Raw genomic sequence first — 20,918 nt, forward strand, 5'->3', positions numbered from 1 at the left:
TCTTCTTTCTACCACAAGGACACCCTTATTTGTTAATGATAAGCCACGCTGTTGAAGCACACAGCAACTTCGTGTTGTGTGAATGCACCCTGACATCAGGAAACCTGTTTTTGTTATAACCTCTTCTGGTTCCAGTCAACTCGTTACAAAATCCAACATTAAAAAATAGTTATTATTATAACTATTCTAACTATTACTATGGTTACTTTTGGGCCACTATCATGCTTGAAGAAAAGAGTGTAAACTCCTCAATGGGCTCTTACATTGTGCTATGTATGATATTTTAATAATACCCTGGTGATATGTAGTGTCAGGGGGGTTGCTTCATCTTTTATAAAGAAATTCAGATCCTTTAATACCTGATTTCTTTTCATGAGCTCCATAGAAAACCTCCAGCTTTTGCCAGGCTGTAATGAAGATGTTTTATTAAACGGCGAGAGGCTTCAGTGTAACCTCCTCTGCTGATAATGAAATATCTGAATCCTTTTTAAAATGACGGTACACGCAGTGTGGGGATGATTCCTGCTCTGGATGCAGAAATGACTGCCGTCCACAGACACACATCCACTTGTCTTGAAGGAAGGCACTTTCTTGGTGTCCCTATAATACACGGCCCCCCGTCGCCCTTCCCACCACCTCCTCTCTCACTCCCCTGTTTCCCTGTCAGGCAGGGAGACGTGCCGCACGGAGCCGCGCCGAGTGTCTGTCGCCTCATATTGAATTTCAGCGCGACAGCAGTCGGCTTTCTCTCCAGAAGATCGGGTTTAAAGATCTTTCGCCGCCTCTCGCTCTTCTCTCTCTCTCGACGCTCTCTCCTCCCGTCCACAGACCCGCACTTGGACTAGAAGTTTCCCCAGAGCAGAGCCGCTCCACCGTCCTCGGTGCGCCCGGAGAGTCGGAGAAATGAAGCTTCACTAAGAGAAGAAAGAAGAGAGGAAGGGGCCAACAAGGCGAAAGGAATAAATCATTGAGAAGAGTCACCACCGAAGACGTCCAAGGTAAAAATGTGGCTTTTAAACATTTATTTATTTATCACTTTTTACAGTAAACAGAACCCTGCAGTAGCTTCTGACTGAGCTGTACACAGCACATGGACTTTTTTAAAAGTCTTGCAACAGAGTTTGTGGAGCATCTCCTCATATGCTGAATGTTACTGTTATGTGTGTTAAGTCAGCGGGACTTAGAGCTGTGCATGATGTTGGTTAATCTAACCTACTTAAAGACGTTTCAGCGCCACCTTTCTTTAACAACAACTTTATCAGTGGCTAACAGGTCAGGCGCATTTGTTATATTATTATATAATATAGCTAATAGCTCTTGGCTATTAGAATAAAAAAAAACAGCAGCTGATAATTGGCTGTTTTATTATAATAATAGCAACATACATACATATACATACTACAAATTAAAATGTAAAAATTACACTGAAACAGTTACTCTTTATTAAACTCGTGGTTCCCATATGAAATGTTATACATGATGAAAACTGAAGCTACGTTTTTCACAGCAGACATTCTGACTTGTCAAACACACTTACAGCAAATAGCATCACTAACTGCTACACCAGGCTGCAGTAATTGCTGGAACATCTTAATTGCCTTTCTGACCACCTCTTGCTTTTCCTGCTATCACAGGTCACAATGAAGAGGCAGGCTAGAGAAATAAGAGAACTATTACAGTGCAATTTAACTTGTGTTGTACCTGCTGCAGGTGTTTGTTGTTGTTTTTTGCACAGTTAATGTAGTGATTGGATTGCAGAATATTTCACACGAGGGTGTGGAGATCTTTGGGAATGGCTGTGATAGACCTGCAGCATCACAGGTCATAGATATTTCACTTTGTCATAAGCCAGAAGCTACAACTTGTAATTTGTAAACACAAGTCTTAATACAAAAAACTAGGTAGCAAATGTGTATTAGTTTATCAATTAGAAAATCAATGAATCCGAAACAATAAGATCAAAATGGACTGGTTCACTCGTCTCACATATTCTGATATTTTCTTCCTGTCCCAGGTATTTGTGATAGTAAACTGAATATCCTTACATGTATGATGAACGAGGCAAAAATAATTTTAGACTAAACAAGACAACTATATTGGGCATTATTTAATTTTGACCATGATGGGCAGGCAAATGTCCTACCACTTGGGCGGTGGGGGTAAGGGGTGGGGCAAAGCACTGATAAATGTTTTCATAACCACTAAGTTTATATTTCCTGGAATATGTCTTATTGTGTAGTGCCATTGCTAAGACAGTTTCTCCAATAGTAGTTTTTCCCTTGTTCCCAGGAGCATGTGTGTGATAGTGCTAATTTTTATAAGAATGGCTGTCTAATAGTTTTTTCAGCCATGTAAATTCTTTCTGCGCCGAAGTAGCTGCAACACTAAAGGGAATGTAGGTCATGTGCAGTAGCTCCAGCTTCTATTAGTATAGGCATTGTACCTTTAAAGTGACTATATTAGCAGTTATGTAGCACCTGGAGACCATGAGATGTTGATGACGCTTCAGGTGACGACATAATGACATCCGAACTATCCGTACGTCATTACCATGGCTACCAGTACACATGAGGACACGGTTTAGTGACAGGATAGTAAATACATTAGATTTCATTTTAGATTGCTGCTGTACCCGGAGCTGATGCTTTTTTATATCAAAAACAGTCCAACCAAAAAGTTGTGGGCAACCCTTAAGCAGCCCACTAGTTCCTGCAGTGGAAAATAGTCTTTTGACTCACAGCTGAGTGTGTTCATTTCCCTGTAACTGACAAAGAGCCAAATTGAGCTTGAAATGTTGTTGGGTTCATTTTCTTTTTGAAGGAGGCATTTTAAATGGGAAAGGGGTTTCTGATGTGCCATTTGCACTTTTTTGTTAGATTGATTGTGTGATTGATTTATTTTCAACAAAACCTTTTAAAAATCCATTAGAAAAATGTTTAAAATTGTCCAATAGTTGGGCAGTTTTTAAGATTTTTAGGCATCACTCTTAGTTTTCTCCATTATGACTAGATTTACTTATTGCTCCATTTTATATCATGTGTGACCTGCCAATACATTGTTTTTCTTTCTAAGAATTATAACCTGCAAAAATAAAGTTTCCTTAATCAGATCTCATGAAATTACAGAAAATATGTTGGAAAAAGGTCATTAATTTGCACTAAATATGCATTTAAATTAGCCAGGATTTAATTACGTTTGTTTGGTGATTGGTTTTGTTTGCAACAAAAAAGCCAAAAAAATCTGTTAAAAGTATCAAATCACAATTCTTTGAATGTGGGTAGACTTCCTGTCCTGACATAAATGCATTAGGAGAAACAGTGATCAGAGATCACCTATTTAATTCTTGAATTCCTTTTATCCATTTTTTTAAGTTCTTAGAAACCTCCTCCAGAAAACTCTTTATATATACAACTTATATTCGGTGGCATTATCTACACTTTGCTAGCAGCTGTGTCAAATTTTCAAGTATATTTTTGCATATTATTTATCTTTTTTTTGCATATTATTTATTTCCTCTTTACTAAAAAACTTGATGCGACTGACTGTGAGGTAGCAGAAGAAAGCTTTTTTCCCTCTGGGTGGGCATTCCATAAAAAAGCAGCTTTTGGCTGCTCTTTTATTCACGAGGAGTTACCACAGTGCAGAGTGGCACGTTTGACTTGGCAGACTTTTTACACCAGATGCCCATCCTGACACAGCTCTCCCAGGGATTTGTGTACCCTCCTGTTCTTAAACCAGGGATTTTTTTTTTTTACATGTTAGGCACACTGAGTGGGAATTTCATCCTCCAAGTTAATCCAGCTTTAGTTTGACAATTTTTAACAATAAATGGTACTACACAATATCTGCAGAAACAGTTTAAGGACTGGGGAACATTTCAAAGTTTCATTCTTTTAAAATTCTTAAAAAATCTCAGCCAGATAGGCATTTTCTTTTTTCAGAAATAAGGATTCACGTTACTTGTGTGCTGTTAAAGGAAGCTGTGCCAGGATTTCATGAAACCATATCATTTAAGTCCCCCTGTATCTCTCATAAGTGACTTCCAATCTGAGCAACCAAGGTTTGGCATTTACTGTTGGCTAATTTACCTAAATGTCAGGTGTAAGCATATAGGTGGGTGGACCGCCTCATTTACCTAGAGATGTTTAATTAATGTGTGACGGTTGTACTGCTTGCACCTGCTGCCTTCTTTCTGTGCTACAGTATGTATTTCAGGCATCATGCCACAGGTTTTTGAAAAGGAATATTAATTTCTGTAGCTTTCAATTTCCTCCCACAGCCTGTTTTTGTTTCCTGGACACAAGAGAAACCGATCCATGCTCAGATCCACTACTTAGCTCACTGATCTGAAAAGGCTTGTTGGTTCTCTTAGATGTTGTCAGTGGTCTGAAAAGTCATTCTTCAGCTCTATTCTTGTCTTTTATTTTATGTCATACAATTAGAAATTACAAATTTAAAGGTCTGTTTCAAGAGTAACTGTATATTAAAAGTTACATATACTGTATTTTCCGCACTATAAGGCGCACTTAAAATCCTTTAATTTTCTCAAAAATCTAGTGCGCCTTATGTATGAATTTTGGTTGTGCTCAGTGTTGCCAACTCCTCAGTAAGGAAAATCGCTATTGGCTGTCCTAAAAGTCGCTAGAAGTCACTAAATGACGTAATCGCCTAATGTGCATAATTGGTCATGCTAATGTAATTGTAACCTACGTTGTTGGAGAGAGAAATAACATCGTGGAAGAGACATAAAGTGAGTAAAAAGCGTCCTAAATGCATTTAGAGTTTATTTAGAACTACAAATTAAATTTCTTTTAGTAATTATTGTTTTTTAATGTCACAATTCCAACCCTGCTCCTTTATCTGGGCTTGGACCGGCAAAAGTGACCCGAAATTGTCACTCTGGTGGAGTTACTGTGTGTGTGTGTGTTTATTAGTAGTTTTAAACCTTGTGATCCACAAAACAGCATAACAGTAAAAGAAGAACTGACTGCGTTACAGTCAGTGCGGGAGCAGCAGCTTCGCTCATGCGCCATTCATTTGCAGTTTGGACGCATAGGGGTGAACGTCTCTTGCCCTGATAGCAGCTGGGGGAGGACTATCCTCCGCCCGTGAGCGCTTTGGCACGGGTGAGGTGCCCACCGCAGAACCGCTGCTTGTTGAGAGTAAGAGCGATAGGCGTTTTCACGTCAAAAAGTCGTCATAAATAAGTCTCCAATAACACCAGAAAAAGTCGCCAGATTTGTCGCTAGTCGCTTTTTAGAAAAAAGGTCGCTAAGGGGCTCTGAAAACTCGCTAAATATAGCAACAAAGTCGCTAAATTGGCAACACTGGTTGTGCTTACTGACCTCGAACCAATTTTATGCAGTACACGGCGCTCACAAATCTGTCAAAAATGTTTTAGTCCAACTTTGGTAAGCTATGAAGCCGCACCGCTTGATGGATTGTCGGAGCATTACGGCTACAGTAGTCAGAAGCCTTGCTGAGTAATCTGGGTCCAAAACTCCGTCTGCTTCAGGTCCCAAAGTCAAATGATCACTGCGGCATCACTGAGAGCGAAAAACGGTCTAAATTCGAATAAAATGATCGATGTTGCTGCTTTACCAGGTGTAACTATTAAGTTTAACATCCAGGCATCCATGAAAACAGAATTTATTACATTTAACAGAGTTAGAAGTTAGCAGGAAGTTAGCTCGCTAGCTTCCACCTAAACATGATACAGCATGTTCTGACTGAGAGATTTCTGAAAAAAAACAAAAACGTACAGCTCTGCTATCACTTCCAACATAAAGGACTCCAGACCATCACAGACTACAGGACCACCAAACCCTCCCCCGCATCCTCTGATGTCTCCTTCCTCAACGAGCTCAACAACCTTTATGCTCGTTTTGAGCGAGGGAACCCCACAACCACAACCAAAGCAGACATGACGCCAGACCATCAACCTCTGACTCTCTCCCCCACCGATGTAGGAGCGGTGCTGAGCAGGATCAATGTCCACAAGGCTGCAGGCCCTGATGGCATCCCCGGCGTGTTCTCAGAGCGTGTTCTGGGGAGCTTGCAGGAGTGCTGACAGACATATTCAATCTGTCCTTGGCCCACGCTGTGGTACCGGCCTGCTTCAAATCCACCTCCATCGTCCCGATACCCAAATACTCCAACCCATCTTGCCTCAATGACTACCGCCCAGTAGCACTCACCCCCATCATCACTAAGTGCTTAGAGCAGCTGGTCCTAGCACACTTCAAATCCTGTCTGCCCCCCACCCTGGACCCCCACCAATTCGCACACCGCCAGAACAGGAGCACAGAGGATGCAGTCTCCATCGCACTGCACTCTGTCCTCTCACACCTGGACAACAACAACACCTACGCCAGAATGCTGTTTATAGACTTCAGTTCAGCATTCAATACAATCCATCCCTCACAACTCATCAGGAAACTGACAGACCTGGGCATCAGTTCCCTCATCTGCAAATGGTTACTGGACTTCCTGACCAACCGCCCCCAACATGTCCGGCTGGATAACCGCTGCTCATCTACAATCACGATGAACACCGGTGTACCACAAGGCTGTGTGATGAGCCCTTTCCTCTACTCCCTCTTCACCCACGACTGCAGACCTGCTGATGGTTCCAACACCATCATTAAGTTTGCAGATGACACCACAGTGATTGGCCTCATCAGTGACAACGATGAGGCCGCCTACAGGGAGGAGGTGGATCGTCTGGCTGAGTGGTGCGACACAAACAACCTGCTGCTTAACACCGAGAAGACCAAGGAGCTCATCGTGGACTACAGGAGGAATGCTGACCCACATCCACCCATCCACATTAAGGGGATGGCTGTGGAGCGTGTGAGCAGCTTCAAGTTCCTGGGAGTCCACATCTCCGAGGATCTGATCTGGACGACCAACTGCTCCAAGCTGGTCAAGAAGGCTCACCAGCGCCTCTTCTTCTTGAGGACTCTGAGGAAGAACCACCTGTCCTCAGACATCCTGGTGAACTTCTATCGTTGCACCATCGAGAGCATCCTGACCAACTGTATAACAGTCTGGTAGGGGAACTGCTCTGCCTCGGACCGGAAGGCGTTGCAGAGGGTCGTGAAAACTGCCCAGCGCATCGCCGGAGCACCACTTCCTGCCATAAAAGACATCTACAGGAAGCGGTGTCTGAAAAGGGCTGGGAAAATCATCAAAGACCCCAGTCACCCATCACATGGACTCTTCCCCCTCCTGCCCTCTGGGAGGCGCTACAGGAGCCTCCGGACTAAGACCACCAGGTACCGGAACAGCTTCTTCCCCACAGCTGTCAGACTCCTGAACTCTGCCTCCTGACATCTGACCCACGTTAACACATGGACTGGACATACACACATCCACAACCACCTGCACACACACACACAATGGACAACTGTACCCTCATACACACAATCATAACATGGACTGAACCACCACTCACAACCACCAGCACTTTATACAGCCTCTGTAGAAATTATCCACATATCTTAACTGCACTACTGTATAATTCTGTGTAAATAATCATTCTGTACAATGCGATAATTTTTAATTCTACAACTGTTTATAACCTGCATAGTTCACATTTCTGTATAGCTGTATATCTCATATTTCTGTATAGTTTTTCATATTTATATCCTGTTCATATCCTGTACATAGCTTGTACTCACTACAGCCTGACATACTTATAGTTATAGCATATTCATAACATACTTCATACCGTGTACATTATAACATACCATAATAGACCCATTTCTGTAATATACGCACATATCTATATTATTGCTAATATATATTGTAATATATCTATATCACTAAAGCACTTCTGGATGGATGCAAACTGCATTTCGTTGCCTTGTACCTGTGACATGTGCAATGACAATAAAGTTGAATTCTATTCTATTCTAACTCTATTATAAAACTGGTTTATTGTCTGACTTACAAATTATTAGTCTATGAGTGTTCTGCGTCCCAGAGTATCTCAATGGCTTGAAAAAGCACTGTTACTGTAAAAAGATATGGTAAATGTTAAACCTAATTACTGCCTCTTTATACGCTGTAAAACTCTTCTTCTTCGCTATGGTTTTCAGGAAGTACTGTTTACAGTGTAATTATTTCCTTCCTTTCAGAATCTGGTATCAGTCTTTTGATGTAAGTGCATACAACTCACATTAACTACATTCAATTTTCCAACTCTGAAGTCAATGCAACAAAGATGAAAAATGTCTTGAATTTTTTGGTGCATTGCATATGCATTCACAGCGGTCGTACAGATATTGTATTATGATGTGCACATATAGTATTCCAATTCAGTTCAGTTTTATTCATATAACAAATCAAATCACGACACCAGGCTCCTCAGTAACATGTGAAAGAACCATGCACCCCATCCTCACGCTGGTTACATACTGCTGTGGGATGGCTACCCCTTCTTTATTTTGCACTCCACCACTCTACCTGGGCCATGGCTAATGCTAGCAGAGGAGATCTGGGGACCTCAGTATACCATTAATCGGTATTACCGACAGGTGGAGATTTAGAATTGCCATTGGTTGCCGTCTTGATATCTCGCTCCACAGAGATTGTGTCCAATGATTACAAACCTTGTGTCTCCAGTGAGAGAGATGCTGCCCCACACCATCACAATGCCTCCACTGAAAGCTGTTACCCTATCATTGCAGCTGTCATCATAGTGTTCTCCAAGTCTTTGTGGGAATCCAACTGCCGTATGCAGCTGGACTCATCGCTGAACATAACAATCCATAAATAATAATAATAATAATAATGCATTTTATTTGAGGGCGCCTTTCAGAAACCCAAGGTCACCTTACAAAAAACAAAATCAATAAAAGGAACAGTAGTCATAAAATACATAAAATAAGTTAAAATTACAAAACAGAGCTTGACAACAGATAAAATCAGCATTAAAGCGAATAAGCCAGTTTAAACAGATGTGTTTTGAGCTGTGTCTTAAATACGGAGAAGGAGTCAATATTTCTTAGTGCAGGAGGAGGAGAGTTCCAGAGCCGAGGAGCAGAGCGACTGAAAGCTCTGTTCCCCATAGTAATAAGGTGCGAGGATGGAACAGTAAGATGAATGGCAGATGAGGATCTGAGAGGGCGGGAAACAGTGGTGATATGGAGCAGGTCACACAAATATGAAGGAGCAGATTTATGGATACACTTGTATGTAAGAAGTAAGATTTTAAAATTTATCCTGGCTTCTATGGGCAACCAGTGAAGCTGCTGAAGAACTGGGGTAATATGAGCACTTAACGGAGTGCAAGTTATGACCCGAGCTGCAGAATTTTGTCACATGTTCAGGTTCCATGTCCATGCTGTGAACACCAGCACAAACAGCCTGATACTGAAACATAAGCATGACAGGCCTCCTGGCAGCCCTATGATACCGGAGATTGGCTGTGTGCAGTCTCTTCCTGGTTGTCTGGGTTAGAGAGCCGTCGGCCATATTGTCCTGCAAACCTTGATTTAAAATCTGTAGAAGACTGCCTACAATAGTACTGTACTGTACACTGGGACGTGGCCTGTTTCTGATATTTCCTCTTAAATGTAACTTGGCCTTCAGTTTGCAGGTAGTACCATGGCTCACTCCAAATAATGCTGCAGCCCGGAGTTGCAGAACACCAGCCTGAAGTTGCTCTATGGCAATACAGACCAGTCAATCGTGGTATGCTTGGTCAAACACACCTATTGACCACTTTAGCAAGGTCTATGCTCACAGGTGGTGAAAACCAGGTGCCTTGTTATCAGCACCGCAGTACCAGAAGCTCAAAACAAGAGTCGATAGAAGAATAGGCTGCAGTAGTTTTTTCATGGGTGCAACCAACATACTGAACTCCCAAAAATATATTTTCTTTACAAATGTGGCACCATTTAAGGAGCAATAAAGACATTTTCCAATGGAAAGCTTTATTGGCAAGAAGCATTGTTACAACAAATTTCTTTTATAGTTTATAGTTCATATACATATATATATATACACACACACATATATAAGGTATTAAATGTGCAATAATGTCAGGTAATAAATGCTCAGGAGAGCATCAGATTTAATCAGAAATTAAAAGAAAACTCACCACTGACAGCATCCGATAGTTTGAACTGTATTGCAAAAGTCAAATTGTATTACTATAGCACAAAGAGAAAGATTATAATTTATTTCAAGCAGTACTTTGAGACAGCGGGGAAGAAAACTACATTTTAACAAGAATAAATAGAACTAGAGTCAGGGAAGGTAGCCATCTGGCTTATCCGGAACAGAGAAGTGCAAACACTCGGGTTGGTGAGTCTAGAAGCTGCAGATCAGAAGCATTTAGGTGCAGGGCCAGGGATGCATGGAGAGAGAGCACAGAGAGGAAAAAGCACAAAATAAAGGGGGATGATAAATAGAATAACAAGCTTGGGATTCATCTACGAAATCACACACAACTTTAATAGCTTTGGTTTTAAACGTTGGTTAAACCTTATTTTAACATTAAGCCTAACCTCTAGCATAGGTAATATTATGTGCATTTGTGTACATGTGCACTTGAATGGAGGAAGCAAGCTAACCAATTTTGCGTATGGTTTGTTCCTAAGCAAATATTTAAATTGCCAGGTATGCCAGTAACTTGATAATCAGCTCTGTGCTCTGCTGTGGATGAACTCTAACGGTGCTGGTTGTCCCTGCAGCCTTGGTAAGCTCAGCACATGAAGCAATTCTAGGTCCGTTGCAGGTTCTGATTGGAGTGAACCTCCAGATCATGAAGGTTCACCTCATATCTCCTGAACTAAACAAGTACAGACATTGCCAGTTGAAGTCCAGATCTCAAGGACCACAAACAGACACCTGGCTGGGAAATACTGGGGCTGGGTGGTTAACTGTGACTTTACTGCAGAGTTATACATCTACTGCAGGTGAAAAAAATAAGAAAATAGACCCTCTAACATTTTAAAAATGTGAATGTTATATTTTTATTACTGTAACCAGCTTTATTTTGATAAAAAAAAAATTAATAAACTAAAATATACAGGTTAAAGATGATCAAATATTGACCAAATATGTTCAATATCTAGACGAGAGCATTGAGTGCTAAGGTAACAGGTGACACTAACCGAGTGTTCCAGTGGCAGGTGGGTCAAACACTGGCCTTAACACATTGTTTATGCCTGAGTTAACATTTATAGTCAACATCCTGTGTTGTTTATGTTTTGTTTAAATATTTAAAAGAAATACATCACTGTCTCTTGTATTTCAATTAAAATAAAGATCTGAGATTGGGTTTTTATGACTCCTGACTTTGGAAATGGCTGCTCAACAAGCTCCCGGTGTACTCCTCCTCCTCCTCCTCCCATTAGCTGTTATGTTTCTTGGATTCTTTCCAGGCACATTGAGCCATGTTTTGGAGACACTGGGAATTTGAATATTGGGGTTTTAGTGTGTGTGTTTTTTTTAAGATAGTGTTAATAATCAGCTGACTAATTCAAAATTTAACAAACCCTAAAGTCTTTTCCTAAGACAAAAGACTGAGGAACCTTCAATTAAATTTAGTTGCCTCAAGGTGCTTCATATTGTAACGTAAAGAACACACAGCGATACAAAGACAACAAAGAAAAACACCAACCCTCATATGACACCCTATGAGCAAGTACTTTGGCAACAGTGGGAAGGAAAAACTCCCTTTTAGAAAGAAGACAGGACAAAGACGTGCTGTGGAAGAGAGCCAGAGGTGAATAATACTTAATAATTAAAGCAGAGAAGTGCATATGTGCTTTAAGCCTGTGCATCTAAAGTGTGAAACCTGCAGCATTTGGAAAAGCACACTAGTATTAGATGTGTTTTGTATGATGCATCTTTGGAATGGACAGATCTGCTGTAGAAAAACTGCACTTACAATTGCCTCAGTAAACCAAGGTTTAATGCAGCCACAGGAGATGCTGCCATTCTGAAGGAGTTTACAAGCCAGATTCATGAGCTCTGTAGCTTGACTGAAATAAAAGAGATCTTTTTCTTCCTCAGTTTAAGGGTTCTTGAGTCATTCTGGGAAATGTGAAGCCAGAAGAGAAATCCACATCTGCCTTACCATAATAAAGATAAATATAAGAGTATTAGACAGAAACTAAATGGAAAACCTGAGCTGCCAGTAAGAAGTCGCCCTCATGTCTCTGGAGAGTGCTGCCCTTTCCTGCTCCTCATTTAGCTTTTCTCTGACACAGAGCCGAGGGAGGGGAGGGGACAACAGGAAATGTTTGTGTGTGAGAGAGAACGAGAGAGAGCAAACTTTGAACTTGTCTTCAGACGTGATCAAAGTTAAACTTTGATGTCAGGGTCCAAACCCTCTATCAGCCCTGAAGGAGTCGCTCATCACTCCTATTAGAAATGTACGCCGTAAGGTCGCTAGCCAAAAGTCTTTGTAATGTCTGATTGACTGCTTGAGTGAATAGAGCAGGCTACTCTCTGTCCTTCTTCATGCACGCTCTGTCTAGGCAGCATCCTTGCCCCAAACCAATCTGAGGTAGTGAGAACGTGTCTGACACAAACCATCTCCTGTTGCATGGCTACATGTGTGAAAGGGCAACTCTGGACAGAGACAGGATGTGATTCTCCTGACGCTGTGCGACGTGTGCTGTTGCAGAGTTTTTAGCTTGTGATATAAAGTGCCTTGAGTTGATTGTTCTTGTGACTCTGCAGCCCCTAATCTCTTTGCAGCGGCAGTGCAAGAGTATTCAGCTGTTGCTAATTGATCACACCTGGTGAGGTGTGGATAAAGGCGTACCTGAGGCAGGCTTTCGGGGAGGCACACCAGCTATTTTAGCTAACCCCCTATATAATTTAAAATAAAACCTCATCTCTGTGAAATTCTGGTATTAGTCTCCATATTTGTGTTGCAACTCTTGAGCCGGGTCGTAACAGTAAATAAGTAAATGCATTGAACTGAACTGATGTCCATGTGTAAAAGCAGTTTAAGAGAGGCATACAGCAAATGAGGATAACTATGAAAGTGAGAGATTGTATAGATATGGAGAAGATGGGAGGGAGGAGGTGGTTGACAATCTGTCATGCTTCAAAACTTTCTCATTCCCTTCCTGTCCCCTCACTCCCCCCAGTTTTTATTTTACTTCTCTCTCTCTCTATCTCTTCGCCCACCCGGCGTGCTTGTTGCCCTCTCCTGCTGTGACTCGCATCTGTTGGGGAAAAGGCTGATCTTTAGTCTTGGCAGGGAATCACCAGCATGCCCACTGCCGCTTCAGACTGGTACTTGTGACGCAGCGGATTGCACTGGAGGATTGATATTGGGTCTATATTTCATGCTTCTTACCTGCATACATTATCCCAAAAAACTTTGACTACAGTGCCCACTTTTAGATCATTTCATAATTTCCCGTTGTACAAACACTTATAGTTATTTTGGTAATGTGGGAATGTTTGGGCTTGAGGCCCCAGTCACACAGGTGACCAGTTAGTGACCTCCTGGTAACCACCAGTCACTAGGATAAAATGTGTATTCCCTGACCAGTTGTGGGTGCAGGCAGTCGTTGTGAGGTCAGTTGCTAATAAGGGAAAACTGATCATTCCCCGAGTGCTCGGCGATGTTGTTGAGTGGTTACTGAGATTGAAACCTCCAGTTTCATTGCAATTTCAGAATTAAATAGAAATAATAAATCCTATCCTATTCTTACTCACATTACTTGGCAATATCCCACTTAAGGATGTTTTTTGCTTTACTGAGTAACTGCTGTGTGTTTCTCATCATGGACTTAGTGATCAGGTGCTCCTTTGTCCTCCATCTGCTTTCTTCTTCTTTGGTATTAACTCCGATGTCAGCCTTTTTCTTTCTTGTAAGGTGAACCACAGTTTATGTTTAAGTGGATACACAACTTTCTGTTTGTTTGGAAAGGTGTGGCCATTTTGGTTTAATCCTTTGACACTTCAGTTTCTTTAGTGAAATTCTTTTTTTTCTTTAGCTGTCAGGCTGCTCTCTTAGGACATTATCACTCATTTCTCAGTGATCCACCTCAGCATAAACACACGACCTACATGGAGAAACAGGCATGTCAGTATGCAGAAGGAATGGATTACTTTGATTACTTTAATACTCTTCCATCTTCTTTAAAAAGCTTAAAAACGATGTGCCACCAAAATGAAAATGGGTTTGCAGCATACACGTTGCAAGTAGGACCAGTAGAGATGTAAACACACTGTGATGTTTGTATTTTTACCAGTCGTCATTTGCTAACCTTTTCTTTCTGCTGCAAATATAACCATCACTGATGTTTGCCACTGCATTATGTTGTGGGTTTGTGATGGACCGAGTTGAAAAACAGGAGGAGTCCCAGGAATTATTAGAAAAATATAGTTTCCATTTATTTAGCCCCCAAAAATTATATTTACAAGAGTAATAAATGTTGAGCTCATAAAAGAGGTCAAAGAAACAAAACTGAACTCAGGCAAAGACTGCAAACTTAACAGACTGCCACAAACAACTATAACTGACCTAAACATGAAATGACATACAAGGGTATATATAATGGCTGATCAGACCATTGTGACACATGAGGGGTAACAAACAAACACAATCATAAATCACACACGATGCAGTACAATCTAGTTTGTTAATAAACTAAACACCAAAGAAGAAAATCAAAAACCCCATTAAACCCTAAACTCAAATATTTAATTAAATACAAATACTTTGTTTTTAAAGTAAAGAAAACACACATTCTCCCCTTCAGCAGGAAGTGGTGGTGTGGCCCAATTATCTTCCTTTTCATTTAATGGTTTCAAACCCTGGCTGCCATCTTTTGTCCAGCAACTCCCAGGGATGATGGCAGGTAAGAAATAAAAAGACAAAGGTTAGTCAGAAAGCAAAGAAATGAAGTAGTATGAATACATAAGTAAACTAAATGTGCGCGCTTACAAATAGAACAAATATATCCAAACCAATCAATAAAGTTATTGGCAACTAAAATGTATTACTATGTTCAAATGAAGAATGAAAATACAAAAGTTACCGACTTTAGAGTGTGGCCACGGGTTTGGCTATCACAGGGTTACTTTATGCTGGCAGTTGGCTTTTTAGTCATATTTGTGCATCTTCTGTGTGTGTTTCTGCTAGCTGCCTTTGGCCTTATTACCCAGTGTGCTCAACTTTCTCTGCCAAATTCACCAATCAGAAAGCTTCAGGCGGCCACAAAGGACACCAAGATCACAAAACCATGAAGTCCTAGTTTTGCTGTAAGTCTCCACAAAGAAGCTCAGACACAGTGAGATGTGTGTGAGGTGACCATGGATGCAGACTACATCATGATCTTTTACCGGAAAGCCATCATCACTTCTTGGTTTTGGACTCTGCATTTTGGTGTTTAGCATTTTTGAGTGAGAGGGCGGAGTCATAAGCTAACACTGGCTAGTTTGTGACATTAACTGATCAAAATGAAGATACTGCTGCCATATACCATTATTTTATTTCTCTCCTTGCTGTGTAAAGCTATGTCCTGAATCCAGTGTAAAGAAACTGACAAACAGGTCAATTTTCCAATGAGAAGAGAAAGATATCCCACCACCTGTAAGTTTACGCCAAATAAAAAAACAGCTTGTCATGGCCACTTGAGATTCATTTACTTTTTTAAGTTCACAAAGTTGCTGCACATTCCTCACAGCAGTGCTTGTTCTTAATTTAGAGCAAATTAATTCAAGAAATGTTTAACTATGATTCTACTCACATTTGCATTCAGAGGGAAATAAAAAAACGCATGCAAATTGTGTTTGTTGATGCACTGCTTTATTGGTCAGAACCCTCCTAGCAAAGGTCTGTTTACTTGGAATTTGAACAAATTAACATATTTTGAAACACAGTTAACATCTAAACCTGTTTGAACTGTTTTGTGAGACTTTCCAAAGTCTCTGGACTGCTTTCCATAACGTAAATATATATAATATAATATAATAATGGTAAATATATAACAGTACAGATTCTGTGGTAAATGTGATTTTTTTTAATTTAACCAATTAATTAAAAACAGACTCAGCTACAGTTAGCTAGTAAACCCACAATGTTACATTTTGCTTAATATGGCTTGCGAGCTCTTCCCATCTTCTTTCCATCCAAGTACATTTAGGAAAGATGTAAGATCACTGTAGTCATGTTTGTTGTAGTTATCCTTGAGATTTGAGCTGAATGAATTGCACATGGTTTCAAAGTTCCCACCCTTTAGTTGTAACTGGCAGTTGGTCAAGTTCTAGTAAGACATAGATTGTAGCAAAGATTTAAAACTTTTAAACATATGAAAGCGTATGCAAGTGTAGTGAAATGTTTGGAACTATCAGGACTCTTCGTGGAGACGGTCATCTGGCTAAACTGACTAACAAGTCTGCACTTGGCAAAGAAGGCAACAAGTACCCAAAAGTTACTTTAATAGAGCTTTGTAAGCCTTCTGTACACAGTGTTGGGGAGTAATGGAATACACGTACCGGCGTTACGTATTTAAAATACAAAACATGAGTAAAAAGGTGGTATTCAGAATACAGTTAGTTTGTTGAAATAAATGGATTACACTGTGTTTTCCTGTTTCATATGTTAGGCTATGCTCTCTCTATTTTTGATAATTCCACACTGGTGGAAACCCAAACAAAACACACATTAAGAGGATCTAGTTCCTGTGTCTCGATCTCATGGCCCATGTCACCTCTACTTGCGGCCGCATAATGACGTGAAGAAATGTTTGTAAAATCGGGCGACCGTGGCTCAGGGGGTTGGGAAGCGCATCTGTAACCGAAGGGCGCCGGTTCGTTCCCTGGGCTCTCTGTCCTGGTCGTTGTGTCCTTGGGCAAGACACTTTACCCTACTGGTGTTGGCCAGAGGAGCCGATGGCACGATATGGCAGCCTCGCTTCTGTCAGTCTGCCCCAGGGCAGCTGTGGCTACAACTGTAGCTTGCCTCCACCAGTGTGTGAATGTCAAAGTGAATGAATAGTGGAATTGTAACGCGCTTTGGGTGCCTTGGAAAGCGCTATATACATGCAATCCATTATTATTATTCAACAAATGACCTACCCGAAACGGGAGCTGGAAGCATGTAAATATAATAATAACCACTGCAGCCTGATAAGCCCAGCTGTAAGTAAGCTATTAAGACTCGACTGTACACTGTGTTCCTGTTTTCCTCCGAAACAATAAGCTCCGTTGCAGCAGCCTTTCAACGCCTCTCTCTGTCTCTCGCTAGCAAAGTTGACCCAGACAACAAAGTAAAGCTAGTTTTCAGCTACGAGCCCGACAGGGACCCGATGTATTAGCCAGAGGTCCCTTTACTACGGTTCGGAGCCGCGGACCTGTTTTATATACGCGCCGAATAGTTTTCTATACGAGATCACTGCAAAAAGTGCAGCCTTACCTAATGTCCACCTACTGTTACTCATTTATATTAAGATTTAAACATCTAGTTGGTGTTGCTTTCAGAACTGCACTTGATTATTACCTTCATTAATAGTAATAAATCACATAGCAATAGTACATTCATGTAGTTGTAAAAAGCATGGCAATATATTAAGTAATTCAAAGTATTCAGAATACGTTGCTCTCATTGAGTAACGTAATGGAATACGTTACAAAATACATTTTGGGGCATGTAATCTGTAATCTGTAGTGGAATACATTTTAAAAGTAACCTTCCCAACACTGGCTGTAGAGCTAGGTGAACATGGGGAAAGGACAATCACATTAGGACTTTATGCCAGACAACCTCTAAAAGAAAGCATGTTGGTGCTAGCATCATGCTGTGTTGGAGCACGGACACACAGACTAGTTAGAAAAAAGGAATGAAAGAGTTCAGAGAGTTTACAGAGTACAGCACTGAAACAGTGCTTCCTCGTTCTTCACCAAGACAATCCTGGAGTGGCTTTAAGACTCTTCCTGTACTTTCATAGAACATCTGTGTGATGGATGTGCAGATGCTCCCCGTGCTACATGACAGAGCTTGAATGTCTTTTTAAAAAAAAAATCTATTTGGTAATAAATACAGAGCATGTGTTGTGCAAAAACTAAACTTTGATAGGAAGTTTGATTATATAGCAGAACCAGCTGATCAACCAGTAACAAGTACAAACCGGGATCACGTTTAACTGTTGTAGTGACTCATCACATCACATCATCTTTGATCCTCAGCTGCTTACTTGTTTGTTTTGCCCCGTTTCTCCTCCCCACCCTTCCTTAGAGATTTGACTGTGTGCAAAGGCAGTTGCATCAACAGCAACTTTACTGTGTAATCGTATTCTACTGAAACATACAATAACTGTTAAATGCATTTACTCTACAAGAATATAATAAATTATTTACAGCCTCTAATTCTAGGTCCAAACCTTACAGGAGATATTGGAAGTAACTCTGTTTCAGGTTATTGTGTCGTATAATTTTGTTTATAAATGGGCCTTTTCTGCAACTTTAAAACAGACTCTGCATTATTCAACCAATCAAATCTTGCATTTGTCATTTGAATGACACCCTCAAGAATGAAGTGGTAGAGGCAGAATTAGTAATATTTTATGACATTGTAAATTTCCTAGCGCAGCACAGAGACGCACACGGAACATAAAATAAACAACGAGCAGGAAACAAATTTCACAAAGGACTACCCCTCCCCCACCCACTCTTTTTTTCACTTCAGGGACACTAGTGGGGAGGAAAACTGTTGTAGGTGGATGAGTTGATGTGATTAATGCTGATGCTTTGTGTTTACCATATTGCGTAATCATAAATGGAATTTGCATGTAACAAGCAATTCGTATCACTCAGTGTAGAAGTCTTAAAGACGACAACCCATGAGACAAACGATATTCACTGTACGACATGTGAAAGTTTGCAGAATACATAGACCCCATATGAAATATGATATGAGGTTTTTTGTAAATGTGAATATTTAAAGCTGATAATATTTAACCATAGACGTGTATAGAATACGCCAGTGATTTAATTTCCTGTTGAAACCTCTGACATCTTTCATTCTAGCACCTTAAATAATAATATAAATGAGAATTCAGTTGGTTTCAGTGCAATGTTTTCATGGTCATTATGTCTCATTATCCAACCACTCACTAACCTTGCAATTGTGTTTATGCAGGTTGGTGCTTATTCTCTCTGTTCATCTCACAGCCTTTAAATCTGTGTCATTTATCTCACGCAGTTTCATTGATTGCCCCCAACCCCCCATCCCCATCTCCCTGCCTGTGACTGATTGGACACTTTTTACTCACTTTTCTCTGAGCTGCTGCTGATTTCAGCCTCCATTTTCCTCGACATTTTTTTTTAACCTTATGCTTTTTTGCTGTTATTTCAACAAACATTGACATGGGATACTCGATAAGAGTGTTTTCCCAGTATAGAAGTTTCATTGTGATCGCGATGAGTTGCTTTTCTTTTTAAATTGGACTCATTTAAGTGTGGACCCAGATGGCTACTAATACAAAGGAGATGAGCATATACAGTCTGTTAGGCAGATGACAATATGAGTGCTTTGAGATAAAAAGTGGGACACTGAAAAACAAAAATGTCTGAGTGAGTGCGTGTGTGTGTGTGTATGTGTTTGTGCGTTTGCATGCTTGTGTGTGGGAGGTGGGGTTCCAAGTTTTTGAGTGAGCAAACAAATTACCAGCCAAGTGAACAAATTTGGCAAAGAAAACTGAGAATCAGGGCACAAATTCAGGCAGAGCAGACACTAAATCAAAGAGACATACAGAGAGAAACGGAAGGTCCTGCTTCTAAATCACAGTCCTCTGACCTGCTGCCTTTCACATTGCAGTAGATGCTGCTTCTGATTAGATGGCAGAAATGAAAAGTGGCAGAACTCAAAGAGGATAACCTTGACCCTAGAAGGTGGTAACCTTCTCAAGAGAAAGTCAACACTCAATAAAGCCCTGCAAATGTGCTAGAAGATGGAGCTTTGAGTTTCAATCTCTGCTTGATCCGGTATCACTGCGTTTGTTCCTACAGGTTATGCTAACTGTGGTGTATAATTCCAGCACTTGGAAACCAACAATATTAGAAATAGATGATCATACAGGGACTCTCTGAACTGCTGACCTTTAAAGAGCGTTGGGGGAGCTAATGAAAAAAGTCATATATCATACATTATGTATATATGTTAATTAATAACTGACAAGAGAAAGCGATTTGTCACACTGCTCGTTACTTTACATTGTTACTCTGTAAAATGACCTAAAACTCAGTCACATAGTTACCAGTTAACAATATAAACTTGAGGCTACAGTTCCACAGATTAACACAAATCCCACACACGCACATTCTTTTACTGTTTTTTGTATGAATACAAACGCAAAACAATATTGAAATTCAGTCCAAAGAGACTTCAAAGAAACGTTGATTCGTCTTTACAAACATAAATATGTTGAAATTAAGGCTGTAAGACTGACTGCTTATCCCTCTTTTTGTTACCTGTTGAAGGTTTGGCTCAGGCTGTTGGGCTTTGGTTGGCATGCACTTAGCATTATTATCAGTATTAGTAATGATTCAATGCAGAGAGATGTATGATCACATAGTGAGTGAGGAAGGTGACTGGAAAGGAAAAACTCAATGCATCATGCGAATCCCCCAGCAGCCTACACCTACTGCATCATACCTAAGGGAGGATTCAGGGTCACCTGATCCAGCCCTAACTATGTGCTTTAGCATGAGCAACCAGAGACGTTACCTTTAACTAATTTTCGCTACCTCTCATTTTATGGGGGGTTTAGCCATTTTCAGTCAAGGCAGTTTTTAATTTAGAGATTATTAAAATGAAACTAAATTTTACTGATATTTTTTTTTTTTTGGTTTTTTTTTTGGTTGGGGGGGGGGGTTATAGTCAAGATTGTTCGTTCTGTACCTCTCAGTACACTGACCCACTTTTAGCCTTTACA

At 40.5% G+C, this 20,918-nt stretch overlaps 1 protein-coding gene across 4 annotated transcripts in view; it reads left to right on the top strand.

The window, feature by feature from the left end:
• The first annotated feature begins 566 nt into the window (after nt 1-566).
• shank2b (SH3 and multiple ankyrin repeat domains 2b) overlaps nt 567-20,918 on the top strand; it is a 305,670-nt gene continuing 285,318 nt past the window's right edge. For 3 of the 4 annotated variants that reach the window (XM_040016692.1, XM_040016693.1, XM_040016694.1), the window contains exon 1: nt 568-998. The gene's annotated coding sequence lies outside the window, so the exon portion shown is untranslated. Of the gene's footprint in view, nt 999-20,918 lie in introns of all 4 variants that reach the window. The other variant, XM_040016691.1, reaches the window with a different exon arrangement.

This window comes from Simochromis diagramma, unplaced genomic scaffold (assembly GCF_900408965.1).
Source record: "Simochromis diagramma unplaced genomic scaffold, fSimDia1.1 OVJJ01000692.1, whole genome shotgun sequence".
Classification (NCBI taxonomy): Eukaryota; Metazoa; Chordata; class Actinopteri; order Cichliformes; family Cichlidae; genus Simochromis; species Simochromis diagramma.